Genomic DNA, 15,002 nt, shown 5'->3' with positions numbered 1-15,002 from the left:
GATTTGTGCTCTACCTTTAAAGAGCTCAGTATTGGATTTAAAAAGCCCGGAGGGACTCTGGGGACTGGACGTAGGTGAAGAGGCCAAACCAGGATAAGTCGTGCTGAGTAATCTCTGAACTCTCTCAATATATATATATATATATATATATCTGTATGTGTTGCTTGTTATCTTTACTCAGTATATAAATTGTTCACGCTGACTCTGAGTAAATAAGTGTGCTGAGTTGGAAGCTGATCACATAAGTGTCAATTCCCAACTTACAAGTAAAACAGTTCTAGTCAACATCTGACTAAAGCTGTCTTACGACAAAATCGGTCGTGCTGACCAAAAGCTGAGTTATTCAACTCAAAGAATTATATTAAGTCAGCTTAATTAAATCGAAAAAATTGTATTAGTTCCTAACCCCCCCCCCTTTGGAACTAATCACACGGGACCAACAAAAGCCCCTCATCATATCCTTCTCCTGAGACTTAGACTGATCAGTTCGTTCTTAAACTTAGTTTCCAGCTCCTCAACATGGTGATGTCTAGCATGAGCATCAACCAATGGTACATTCAGACATTTAATAGTCGTTTAAGCCTTAAACGAGCTAGCCTTAGTAGCTTTCACCTCATCTTTAGCCTTCAATTGGGCCGATCATACATCCAGTAGATCAATCTCAAAACGGCTCATAGCAGCCCATCGAGATTTTGCTTCATTCGTAGCTGATTTCCAAGACTCTTCCTTCGACACAACTCTTGACGAAGAGCAGCAATTTCATCCTCACGCCGAGAGAGAAGCTTATGAGCCTTCTTCAGATCTATTTTATCCTGGAGGCTAATTGATATCCTATGCCTAGCCTTTAGTTGTTCAATTTGGCAAAGGACATATTGAAGCCGAGCATTAACTTCATAGCTAGAAGAAACAACCTGCAAATAAAACAAAAGAGTCAATCAAGAATAAAGTTGGGCACTCTCCCTTCACCTTGGGGAATGGAAGACATGGACAAAGGAGCAAAGGGAGCTTTAGGGCCTATGGTAGACTCCTCTAGTAAAGGATCTTCTTCAGAGGGTACTACCTTAAGCCTTTTCAAAGAGGGAGCATCAGGCTTGGTTGTAGGATGTTTCAGGACAATACTTATCCCAGTAGCCTTAACAAATTGGGCCGCAACCTTAGAAGACTAGACCCGAGCCTTTGCTGATTTACCCTTCGAGGGGTTTCTATCCTTTGACTTCGCCATCTTCTCAACTGCCTTTCCCGAAGCCTTGCTATTTACAGGATCTTCATCCTTTGGAGTAACTTCCACTTCTACGGCCACTTCCTCATTTGGCATAGAAGGCTCTGCCAAAAAATCAGCATGCTCGTGTACAAAATGTGTTCCATGAGAGTTAGAATGTGTAAATTATGACACTAAAATAGCAGCAATGGGTTTAGTATTACCCATAACAGGCTCGAAGCTAAGGCAGACACTTCTAAAAAAATGGAAAGTTAAAAGGAAAGTTTAAAGAAGGGACAAATCCAAAAATCAATTAGAAACTCACCAGAGGTAAGAACCCCAGTTCCAACCATTGAAACTCCCACAGAGCTGGAAGATCTTGAGGCAGCAAAAGAGGAAGCTAGTCCCATAGGCAGAGAAGCAGAGGAATCATGAGCAGCCTTCTCCGTCTCCTCATCAGCTTTTCGTTCACCCAGTTGGCGAACTAGTAATATTTTCCAATGAGTACCCATGTTAAAGCCTGCAAACATAGGAATCAATGAATTAAAATAAGAAGAAGACATTAGTACACACCTACAAGCAACTTATCATATTGAGAAATTCCCTTTTTATAAACTATGCCTCAGGGATATTTGAGCATGATTGGCCTATTCTCAACCATATAAGTCAATAGCTTCTTTCAAGTGAAAGTAAAAGGCATATTAGTTAGGTATGCATGAATACGTTTCTCTATATGAGAAAGCAGAGCCAACTCACAAAATTATCCTTCTTCATAGCAACAGGGTTCCAAAATGTGTGAAAGGGGAATCCCTCGGGATATAGAGCCCCATCCAAAGGCTTTCCTCCTCCGTCTTTTAATAGAAAGATCCAGAACCAATAGGGCTTGAAGTTTTTGTTACTATAAGGCCTATCATAAACGAAAAAAAGGATGGTTTCAGGGAGCCTTCGATATCCACAATAAACCATCCTTTTTTCTTAGTGAAGGAGTTCAAATATGGTGGAACAAATGTCCAATCAGATCAAAATTCATACCCTCGTACATTTTGACCAACCCAAGCAAATCCAGCTAGCCGTTAAGAGACAATTGGGCAGGACAGATGTCTAGCTCATTCAAGACATTTACAACGCCAAAAAGGGAAGGGGATACGAACCTCATTTTCCAAAAAGATTTTATAAAAACCCAGAAATCCCTCAAGGGCACGAGTTATCACTTGGCCTGGAGTAGGAGCCGAGAATCTTAGATGCACGAATTCAGGATAAAGAGAAACCAACTTCGTGAATGCAAGATCATCTAGTGTAGAAGGTTGCTCAAAATTTTAAAGATTGGGGACAATAGGCTTATTTGTTCCCTAGAAGCACTACCCCTTTCAGTTCATGTTTTCTTGCGACCCATCACAAAAGATAAATGAAAGAAAAGAAATGCAAAAACAAAACAAGCAAAAGAGAAAAACTTACTGTTAGAGTAAAAGAATTTGAGAATCAAATAAGTCTATTGCTCTCAAAAATCGAAAATGGCGAAAAGTATAAAATAAGGGGGAAATTGCACTTTTACAAGAGTAAAAGAAGTGTAAGTGTCGGAAAGAGAAAATGACATATAGATTAATGTTTATAATCATTAATCACAATCGTGGTTTTCAAGAAATCGTGGCGCTCATGGGTCCCATGCCAATTAAACGCAAGACACATATACAGAGCGTGTTGGTGACAGAAACTACTCCCAGAGAAAACATAAGATGACAAGTGTCCAAAGGGCATATATGATCAAAGAAAAAAAATGAAGCAAGTCGAAGAGATCATTTTTCACTCCTCACATGTTTCACTAAATCCTGCAAGAATTCAAAACCGAAGGGGGGGAACATATGATATCATACATGTGGCATAATCACAACCCTCAGATTAAATACCACGTGTGATAAATAGGACCTTCAGATTATTAAGAAGCTTCGACTGAAACGCTTCCTCTATAAGGGAAATCCCCATACAAGCTAGTGTTCGACATTACAAAGGGCTTCTTCTAGGACTAGACTCGTAATAGGAGAAGGAATCCAAATATCTAAAGGACTTCTAGTGAACGAAATATTCGGTGCGAACCCTATAAATATAGACAGGTATAACCACATCATACGGTACGTTAACTATTATCTCACAACTAGTCCATACTCTTCAACCCTTCCTAAACACTTGACTGACTTAGGCATTAGAGCGGGTTCACCGGGCTTCGGCCTCTCTCTAACCTTGGTTTTATTTTATATGTTGATATTCGGAAGGCCCAACAAAACATTCAGATGATTAGTCAAGATTCAGCTGATATCTGTTATATTAATTTTGAAGAATCCTATATTTTTTTTTCAGGTTTTTTCAGGTTTTATACTATAGTCCATATAATTAAGTTAGTTATTTAGTTTGTTGTATGCATAAGGATTCATTTGATTTCATGGAGAAACTAAGGATAGAGAGGTAGGTAGGTGGGAAATTAAAGAGTGAATAGAGTAAGGAAATTGTTATTTTTGAAATTATGTGGTTGCTTTTATATCACTTTACTTTCAATCCGTCTCTAAAGTTGTTGATTGGGGTTTGATGATATTCCCAAATTACTTAAATCATTATTTGGCTTGTGAGTACCCAAAATGTTGATTTTTATCCTTACTTATTATTCGATAATATTTGACTCATGTCTTAATTAATATACTCATTTTGATCTCTGACGTATTATTTAATAACATTTACTTTTTAGCTATTTAAAATTGTTGAAATTTCACCTGATGGATAAGTAAATATTAACAAAAAAAATTAAAAAAACCAAATAATAAGTCATTAAGTAAATACTAAAAAGTGCTTTAATCTTATTCCCAATCCCAAAAAGAGAATAATTGGACCACACATGTCTTTTCCACTTTTCTATTGTTTTCCTTAAATTTGTATAAGAAAAACTCATTTTCTATAATATTTTGTCTCCTCCTCAAAATTATTTATTTGATTATATAAACAGCTAAAAAAACAATCTACTATTAACAACACATATTTAGCCGCGAAACTATAAACAAATACTTAGAAATCATGAATCTCATAATTTAGATAAAAAAAAGTACATATATTTTCGCTTCAAAAAAAAAAAGTACATATATTTTAAATATGTCAATGTGATGATATTTATAACTAATGAATATATGACAATTTAGACAAAAATAAATAAAATCAAGTGAAATAGTGTACTTTTAAGAACTTAATCTCAATAATGCATCATTTTATGATTTTTACACAAGATTGGTTAGCTACAAAAGTTTTTTTTTTTTTTTTTCTCTAGTCCTTGACAATCAAATTGTATTCCGCAACCACTAGTATTTAATTCCATCAATTATAATAAAACTCATGACGTAAAAAAATGTACAACTGTAATTTTTTATTTTTTTTTGAAAAAGTACAAATGTACAATTGATCAGTATATATACAACATGAATATATTTTTTGTTTATCATTATGTAGTAAAGTATATGTTTTTATAATTAAAATTGATGAATGTCATGTGTATAAGGGTTAATTCCCAATTAGGTCCATAATTTATATTTAAAAGCCAATTAAGTTCATAATCTTTTAAAATGGACATTAGATTCTTGGTCTATACCTTAAAATCAATTATGTTCCTAACTTTCTAAAACCGTCAATTAGGTCCTAGCGTGTATTAAAACCGTCAATTGGATCTATCCCTTCAATTGAAATAAATTTCCAGTTCAGTTATTTTAAATTTTATTTGTTTCACAAGCAGTTATTTTATATTTTCAGTTTAATTCTTATCTTTATTTTCTATTTTCTAGTATTTTTAGTTTTAGTAGAAAAATATTTGGTTAAACCTTGACAAAAAAAAAACTATATATGTATAAGAAATTTTTATATAATTAGTTGGGAAAGAATCCACCTAAACGATATCTGGCAAGTCTCGAATTAAAAAATCGGACAAACAATAATAAAAAAAATTTATATGATATATAGTTTTAGTTCAGTTTAACTAAAATATTTTTACTAAAACCAAACAAAATTTAAAATATCATAAACTATTAATTAAAAACGGAACCAAAAATATGAAAGAACCACATTAAACTTTTATTCCAATTTCGGAAGATCCAATTTATAAGTTTAATATATATTGAAGATTTAATTCATAATTTTAAATTGGAAATTAAAAGATCAATATCTAATTGATTTTAAAAATATAGTTTGAGAATTTAATTAGAAAGTTATATAAATTTTGGATTTGATGTGCGAGTATACATTTGTTGAGTTGGACAAATCAATTTGATTCTGTAAGGTTGGCTATGCATATTGAAAGGAAAGGGAACAAAGCATTAACATAATTTAACTGAAAATGCAAAAGTGTTCATTTTTTCTCACATATTGAGCTGTAAAGAATAGAATTAAGTGTTAAATTAGTTTTTAAAGTTCGGAATCACGAATCAATTTAGTTCAAATTGAATTTTAAAATATCAACTCGGCTCGTGAGTTGGTTGATTTGAATACGCTGCTAAGTTTTAACATCTAAAATTTGTAAATTTTGAGATAATTTATCAAAAATTCATCAATTTAAAGAACGAAAATGATATATAAATTTTAATTTAAACTAAAACGATGCTTACTACAAACTTAAAACACTGTATTGATCTTTAATTTGTAAAGAAAATGATAAATAAAAAAACAAAAACAAAATTTGATAATTAGTGTTAATTTCTTACATAACAAGGACTGTAAATGAGCTTAACTGCTCATTAGTGACCCGATGTTCAGCTTAGTAAAAGTTCAATCGTGTTCGACTCGATTTATAAACCAATCGAGTTTGAGAACGGCGAAACTCGGCTCGAAAGCTCGCGAGCAGGCTTGATTATAGGTTCATGAACAAGCTCGATTACAATGTTTATGTACACTCATGAGCTATTTTTTGAATAATAATATTTCAATAAAAGGGGAAATGTAAAACAATGTAGTTTTGTATAAACTTTAGTTTTGTAGATTGCCGGACTATGTAGTTTTGTGTTAAAGAAATTTCAAATCAATATAATTAATGAATTGTTCGCGAACGAAATTTATGAACTGAATTAACGAACTGCTCGTGGGCAAAACTCGTTAATAAGTTCACGAACAGCTCGTGGGTAGTTCATGAATAAACAGAATGTTAAAATCGAGCTCGTCAATTTTCTAATGACCAAGCTTGAGCTGATTGAGACTCGGCTCGATTACAACTCTATGCATAACATTAGAATTTCTTTAATTTTAATATTTTATCTGACAACATTTGTTAATATGTCTAAATTAATTAGTGAATTATTATGAGAAGAAACTTTAGGCAAAAAGGACTTTCCGGCCATATTCGCAAAACATATGATCACTTTATGTTTTTTTTTTTTGGATAGATATGAAAACTTTATGTTATGTTTAACATTGATCTCATCATAGTTAAAATAATTAAGTTGGAATAATTATAATAAATTTGTATAAAACATTCAGTCTTACAAAAGAAAAAAAGAATGGGATAGGATTCCCTTCCCTGATTGCAAATTAAATATTGAGGCCTGAAAGATTATAATTATTGTGGAATTGCTGTTAAGGCCTAATGTCCAGCCAATTCCACTTTGTTTATCCTTATTTATTTCCTCACTTCAAAATTTCCAATGTCGGCTTCCAAATTAAGCACCGGATTATCAAATAGTAAATCTATACTCTATAATAAAACAGTAGAAAAACTGATGACGTGTCGTTTTCTTATTCTTTAACAGCTGAGTTGTCATTTCTTAATTTATTGTTTATTATTTAATTTCGTTAAAACTGATATTTATGATTTATGCACACCATGTCCACCTTCTTCCTATTCTCAGTTTACGGTTCTTTCCACCTCTTTAATAACTTCTCCACACACACACTCTCACTCTCAGTCAGTTCTATGTCTTTGCTGCATCCGACAAAAATCTCTCAGTCATTTCTCTTTCTTTGCTGCACGGGAGTTTCCTATATGCTAACAGAAATTCTGATTACAGTAAGTTATCTTTTCTTTCCTTAATTTTTTTTGTCTATTTAAATGATGCATAACCTCAATAATTCGTAATTTCTCTTTGTTTTCTTCATTTTTGTTAGAAAAATTATCTATATCATTACTATTAGACTATGTATTTAGTTATTATTCTCTGTATTATTTATCTCTAGTCTAGAATATAGGATAAGCTGTTAATTATAGTTGTTCACCTAGAGTGAACTGTATCCTGTATAAATACTGAACTTCACATTAATAACAATCACTGAGAATCATATTGTTACATGGTATCAGAGACCTAAACCTAACCCTAATCTTCTCCCTCTCTCCTACCTTCACCGAAACACTATCTCTCTTCTCCAATATACGGCCGCCGCCGCCGTCCCAGATTCCGGCCACCGATCTCCACCGATCCAGCCAAACCGAAACACCATCCCTCTCCTCCCATCGCCGATCATGAGTACCAACACGGTAAACTCCACCGCCGGCACACCACCAAACACAAACTCGAACCTCAACAACACAAACTCAAACCTTAGCATCACAGACACAAACCCTAATCACCATCCCTCCCTCACCGTATCCAACATATCTACCTTCATCAAAATAACCCTCGACATAGAAAAGGGACATTATCCCACTTGGACGGTCCTATTCAAACTCCATGCCACGACATTTCAGGTCCTGGACCACATACTTCCTCCCTCACCCACAGACCCTTCCGCTAATACTCTCAAACAATCCAATCCTGCTCTCTGGACTCGTATTGATGCTGTTGTTCTTCAATGGATCTATAGCACCATCTCCCTTGACCTTCTACATACTATCATTGTAGCCGACTCCACAGCCGCCAGGGCCTGGAGCCGTCTTCAGGAGATTTTCTCAGACAACAAAAATTCTCGGGCTCTATTTCTTCAACAAGAGTTCTCCAAAACCAAACTCAGTGACTATTCTGACATCTCCACATACTGTTAGCACCTCAAATCCCTGTCTGATCAATTATCAAATGTGGATTGCCTGGTTACCAATGATCAGATGGTGCTACAGCTTATATCCGGTTTGACTGATGCGTATGATACTGTCGGCACTCAAATTAGACATGGGGATCCCCTTCCCACTTTTCAGAGAGCTCGATCCATGCTGATTCTGGAGGAAACAGCTCATGCCCGTAAGATTCTCCCTCCGTCCGAATCTGTTGCATTGACTGTGTCGTCTGGTGACACTGCTGTTGCGCCGCCGCAATACTCATCTTCCCGACCTGCGCACCATCGCGGCTCCTCCTCTTACCGCGGAGGTCGACACGGTGGCCGTCCGTATCGTGGCAGAGGTGGTCGACATCATCATCGGTCATCTCAGCCTCCACATTATCGCCCTGCTGTTATTCCTCCTTGGGGATATGTCACACCCGACCCTAGACGACCTCAATCGGCATCGGGCATGAAATAGAAAGATCACAATCAACACTTAATAGTCTCCAAATATCATAAATATCACTTTTCTAGGTATTCCTCTTAAATGTATATTCTAAATAAATCAATATTCCTGCTACATTATTCATTCAAGAACCTCAACATATTTACCAACTCTCCATCATATTACAATTTAAATACTAAGGTTCTAATAATAATTCTACAATAAGCAATAACTTCCAATCATCGCCTAATCAGTACTTTTAACCAAATATGCACCTTAAAATATCATAGCTTTCTATCATTCCTCAAAATACCACACATAGTCAAAACGTAAATCATTGTATTAAAACACTTAATATAAAACTCATGTCTAAAATAGCTACATATATTTATTTGTTTAAAATCTCAACTATACAAAATAAATAGGTTTGCAATTACCCATTTACTCAAATCAACTGTAAATCAATAAATACTTCATAAACCGTATTTCAATAAACACTTCATAAATCGTATCTCGATAAACACTTTATAAACTGTTTCTCAATAAATATTTCGCAAATCGTATATCAATAAATACTTCGCAACCGTATCCATCCGAGAGATAATCCCCATATGTATCAATCCCCACAATATAATAGAATCGAGATATCTCATAATTTTGCCTAACCCTGCATGGTCTTACTCAACACTTCTTTGACATGCCCTATTAGGTCTTAACTGTGTACACAGGCCGTATTTCTCACTAAATACGGACTTTAATAAAAACCACCTATCCGGATTACTCTTGATGGATACTAAAAATATTATATCATAAAATTATAACATGCTCAAATCTCTTTTCACAATCAAATTTCATAACCATAAACCATAAACCATTTGACCTCTACAAAAGAACCACAATTATTCAAATATTCTCTAAAAATTGCTCAAAATACAAAATCATTTAAAATCCATTACTCTTTTAATATAACTAAAATCAGAAATATATATGTAAAAATATATATATAACTCATAAATCAACATCATAAATTTTCTCAATACCTTTACTCAATCAATTTTCAATAAATATTAAATCATACTTCATAAATCAAACAAAAATCACCAATAAATAATTTAAAAATATACTTATCAATATTAACTTCAATTTCTTAAAAATACACATAAATCATCATATATAAACTTTATTTCAATAAATCATGAGTTCATCAAAATTACTACTTTAACAATCTCTAATTAAAACTAAAATATACTTTAAGAAATAAATTTATAGAAAATCATTTAATATATACATATACCTTTGTTCATAAATCAATTATCAATAAAGTTTCTAAATACACTTCCCTTTGAATTCTACTCTTCAAAATACCAAATCTTATACAAATATTAATCAAATATACTAAGTTCATCAAAACAAAACTCAAATCATGTATACATAAATATATATTATAGGTTGAAATTGACATGCAAATATATATATAATTACTTGAACTTAACTTTAAGTTCATGTTAAAAACTAAATCATAAAAACTCCAATTAATCAAATGCATGTCAAAAATCACCATAAAAATTCAATTTTCTGAAAAATATAGAGTTATTCATATATATATATATATATATATATATATATATATATATATAAACTCAAAAGGGTAGTTGATAATTACTTACTTTAGCACTAATTGAGAGAATTAGCACCTTAAACCTCAAATTTGCCCCTATAATCAGTGTAGGTCGAACCCATGATATAAATCTCCAAATCAAAATCACACCGACCACAATGTGTATTAGGATGTCTAGAAGCTACTGTAAAAAAATCAGCTCGATCGGACCACGGAAACTCCATATATCATAAGATCAATGTAGTTGGGTAATTTGAGATTAATGGAGAAAATATGGAGGAGATGAAAAAATAATAATTTGAAATTGTGATTTTTTTTGTTTCACTCCTTTGGTATCCGAAATATAGGTGTATAGGAAAGCATAATTTATGTTCCCAATATGGAAAAATGTCTCTTTTGGTCCCTCTAAACTTTAACTTCTTTTAAAACTTATCCTAAACTTTTAATTTTACACTTAACACATGAAATTAGCCTCCAAACTATATCCATAATATCCAATTAACTCTCCAATTAATAAATAAATATAATGTAACATAATATTAGGATATAATAACTTAAATTAGGGACACGGATGTGACAATTCTCCCCACCTTAAAGAATTTCGTCCTCGAAATTCATGCTCTCTAATCCATCTTAATTTTTTTTTCTCAAACAATCTCCGAGATCACGAAGTTATTTTAAATTATCAAGATCCCTCATAATCATCATAAGACCACAAATTCTAATGTTTCCTTCCATTAACTTCATCATTTATCAATACCGATATCTTTGTAACAATCATTTAAATATAACTCTTAATAACTCTAAACTTCAACCTAGTTTCCATCACCAATAAATAAAACTCCAAATATCATTTGTTCAATTTTATATAATATGATACACTTTATATTCATATATTCCTAGCATTATATCAAATATCACTTTAATAAATTTAAATCACAATTGATTTCATCCATTCCATATATATCAAATATATTTCATAATCTCCAAGTTCTATAGATTTCCATAAGGAAAAATCACTTTTGAACCACTAATATGTACGATATTATATTTTTCTTAAACTTCAAATAATCCGAATCAATGATTTGCATCAATCTATAATCTTACTTCACCATAATAACAATACTTGTATCTATAATTTTTCACTCCAATCATGATACACATTATTAACTTCAATCATTATCGATCAATCAAATATAAACCTTATTATCATAATATAATTTCCTATCAACAAGACTCATTTCATAAAATCTCAATATCAACATTACTCTTATAATTCTCCATTTAATTCCTTAAAATCAATTGAGCTAATATGCGATTTTTTTTAATCACCAATATATATACCATTTATCAATCTAAATAAACTTCAATCTTTTTTTCCAAACCATATAATCAATGAATATAGAGTACCTAAATTACGACAATCAATGTTTTTACAAACTCCAAATGATATCCTTACATATATAAAAGTCAATAAGTGTATAATGTCATTCAATTTCCTTATTTGACCTATAAACACCAAATTTGATCCTTATATAAACTTAGACTATAATCACCCAAACTTCAACTACAAATAACTTGACCATTAACAATAAATATATTATATAAATTCAATTGTCAATAGATATATCCTCAACTATTCATGCTAACTCCAAATTAGTGTTTATTATAATCTCCAAAATATTAATCAAACTCCATGATAATTAGTAAGAATTTTCCATATTTTATTTTCCTCAAACTTATATCTAATATCTCAAATTCATCAATTTATCATTTCATCGATTACTTATACTCTTAAGAACATAAACTCGTCATGTTATTCCAAAGTCTTCTAGCCTTATTTCCATCTAATATATATAGTTGTAAACTAATTATTAAACTCACAAATATCAATTCCAAGTCATACTTAATATCATGTATGTAACCCATGTCACCAAATATCAAATAATTTACTAATTTTCACACACCCAATATATTACTAACCATCAAATCTTATTTTTACAATTCACTAACTAGTTACTAAATCCTCAAGAAATTCCAAATTATCTCTTAACTATCACCAAATACCCATATTCCTCAATTACTATCACATATTTCTTAGCTATCACCAAATATTCATATTCCTCAATTAATATCAATTATTTCTTAAGTATCATCAAATATCAATATTCCTCAATTACTATCAATCTTAGGTCCGAAGAATTTAACCTATAATACCAATTATCAAATACTTTCATCATTCACACACATGTAAGTATACTACTAACCATCAAATATCAATTTTACAATTCACTTAAGTAATTACTCAAATCCTTGAAATTTTCAAATTAGTCCTTAGCTATTCCAAAATGCGTGTATATCTTAATCACTATATTTGCCTTAGGTCCGAAGAAATTAACCTAGGGCTCTGATACCAAACTGTCACACCCGACCCTAGACGACCTCAATCGGCATCGGGCATGAAATAGAAAGATCACAATCAACACTTAATAGTCTCCAAATATCATAAATATCACTTTTCTAGGTATTCCTCTTAAATGTATATTCTAAATAAATCAATATTCCTGCTACATTATTCATTCAAGAACCTCAACATATTTACCAACTCTCCATCATATTACAATTTAAATACTAAGGTTCTAATAATAATTCTACAATAAGTAATAACTTCCAATCCTCGCCTAATCAGTCAGTAATCTTCTCTATATCTTGTACTTTCTCACCTAAAAACATTAAAACATTTAAAAAGGTGAGACAGAAATCTCAGTAAGCAATTATCAACTACATAAAATACTTATACTCAAAATAGCTATATATATAGTTTAATTTTCAAAATGCATCATATAAAATTCATATTCTTAAAAATGAACACTTTATGGATTAAACCATAATAAAATACTCAAAATAGTACTTTTAACCAAATATGCACCTTAAAATATCATAGCTTTCTATCATTCCTCAAAATACCACACATAGTCAAAACGTAAATCACTGTATTAAAACACTTAATATAAAACTCATGTCTAAAATAGCTACATATATTTATTTGTTTAAAATCTCAACTATACAAAATAAATAGGTTTGCAATTACCCATTTACTCAAATCAACTGTAAATCAATAAATACTTCATAAACCGTATTTCAATAAACACTTCATAAATCGTATCTCGATAAACACTTTATAAACTGTTTCTCAATAAATATTTCGCAAATCGTATATCAATAAATACTTCGCAACCGTATCCATCCGAGAGATAATCCCCATATGTATCAATCCCCACAATATAATAGAATCGAGATATCTCATAATTTTGCCTAACCCTGCATAGTCTTACTCAACACTTCTTTGCCATGCCCTATTAGGTCTTAACTGTGTACACAGGTCGTATTTCTCACTAAATACGGACTTTAATAAAAACCACCTATCCGGATTACTCTTGATGAATACTAAAAATATTATATCATAAAATTATAACATGCTCAAATCTCTTTTCACAATCAAATTTCATAACCATAAACCATAAACCATTTGGCCTCTACAAAAGAACCACAATTATTCAAATATTCTCTAAAAATTGCTCAAAATACAAAATCATTTAAAATCCATTACTCTTTTAATATAACTAAAATCAGAAATATATATGTAAAAATATATATATAACTCATAAATTTTCTCAATACCTTTACTCAATCAATTTTCAATAAATATTAAATCATACTTCATAAATCAAACAAAAATCACCAATAAATAATTTAAAAATATACTTATCAATATTAACTTTAATTTCTTAAAAATACACATAAATCATCATATATAAACTTTATTTCAATAAATCATGAGTTCATCAAAATTACTACTTTAACAATCTCTAATTAAAACTAAAATATACTTTAAGAAATAAATTTATAGAAAATAACTTAATATATACATATACCTTTGTTCATAAATCAATTATCAATAAAGTTTCTAAATACACTTCCCTTTGAATTCTACTCTTCAAAATACCAAATCTTATACAAATATTAATCAAATATACTAAGTTCATCAAAACAAAACTCAAATCATGTATACATAAATATATATTATAGGTTGAAATTGACATGCAAATATATATATAATTACTTGAACTTAACTTTAAGTTCATGTTAAAAACTAAATCATAAAAACTCCAATTAATCAAATGCATGTCAAAAATCACCATAAAAATTCAATTTTCTGAAAAATATAGAGTTATTCATATATATATATATATATATAAACTCAAAAGGGTAGTTGATAATTACTTACTTTACCACTAATTGAGAGAATTAGCACCTTAAACCTCAAATTTGCCCCTATAATCAGTGTAGGTCGAACCCATGATATAAATCTCCAAATCAAAATCACACCGACCACAATATGTATTAGGATGTCTAGAAGCTACTGTAAAAAAATCAGCTCGATCGGACCACGGAAACTCCATATATCATAAGATCAATGTAGTTGGGTAATTTGAGATTAATGGAGAAAATATGGAGGAGATGAAAAAATAATAATTTGAAATTGTGATTTTTTTTTTGTTTCACTCCTTTGGTATCCGAAATATAGGTGTATAGGAAAGCTCAATTTATGTTCCCAATATGGGAAAATGTCTCTTTTGGTCCCTCTAAACTTTAACTTCTTTTAAAACTTATCCTAAACTTTTAATTTTACACTTAACACATGAAATTAGCCTCCAAACTATATCCATAATATCCAATTAACTCTCCAATCAATAAAT

Source organism: Euphorbia lathyris, chromosome 2 (genome assembly GCF_963576675.1).
Source record: "Euphorbia lathyris chromosome 2, ddEupLath1.1, whole genome shotgun sequence".
NCBI classification, from domain to species: Eukaryota; Viridiplantae; Streptophyta; class Magnoliopsida; order Malpighiales; family Euphorbiaceae; genus Euphorbia; species Euphorbia lathyris.
The sequence above is the reverse complement of the archived record's forward strand: the minus strand, read 5'-3'. Positions refer to the sequence as shown.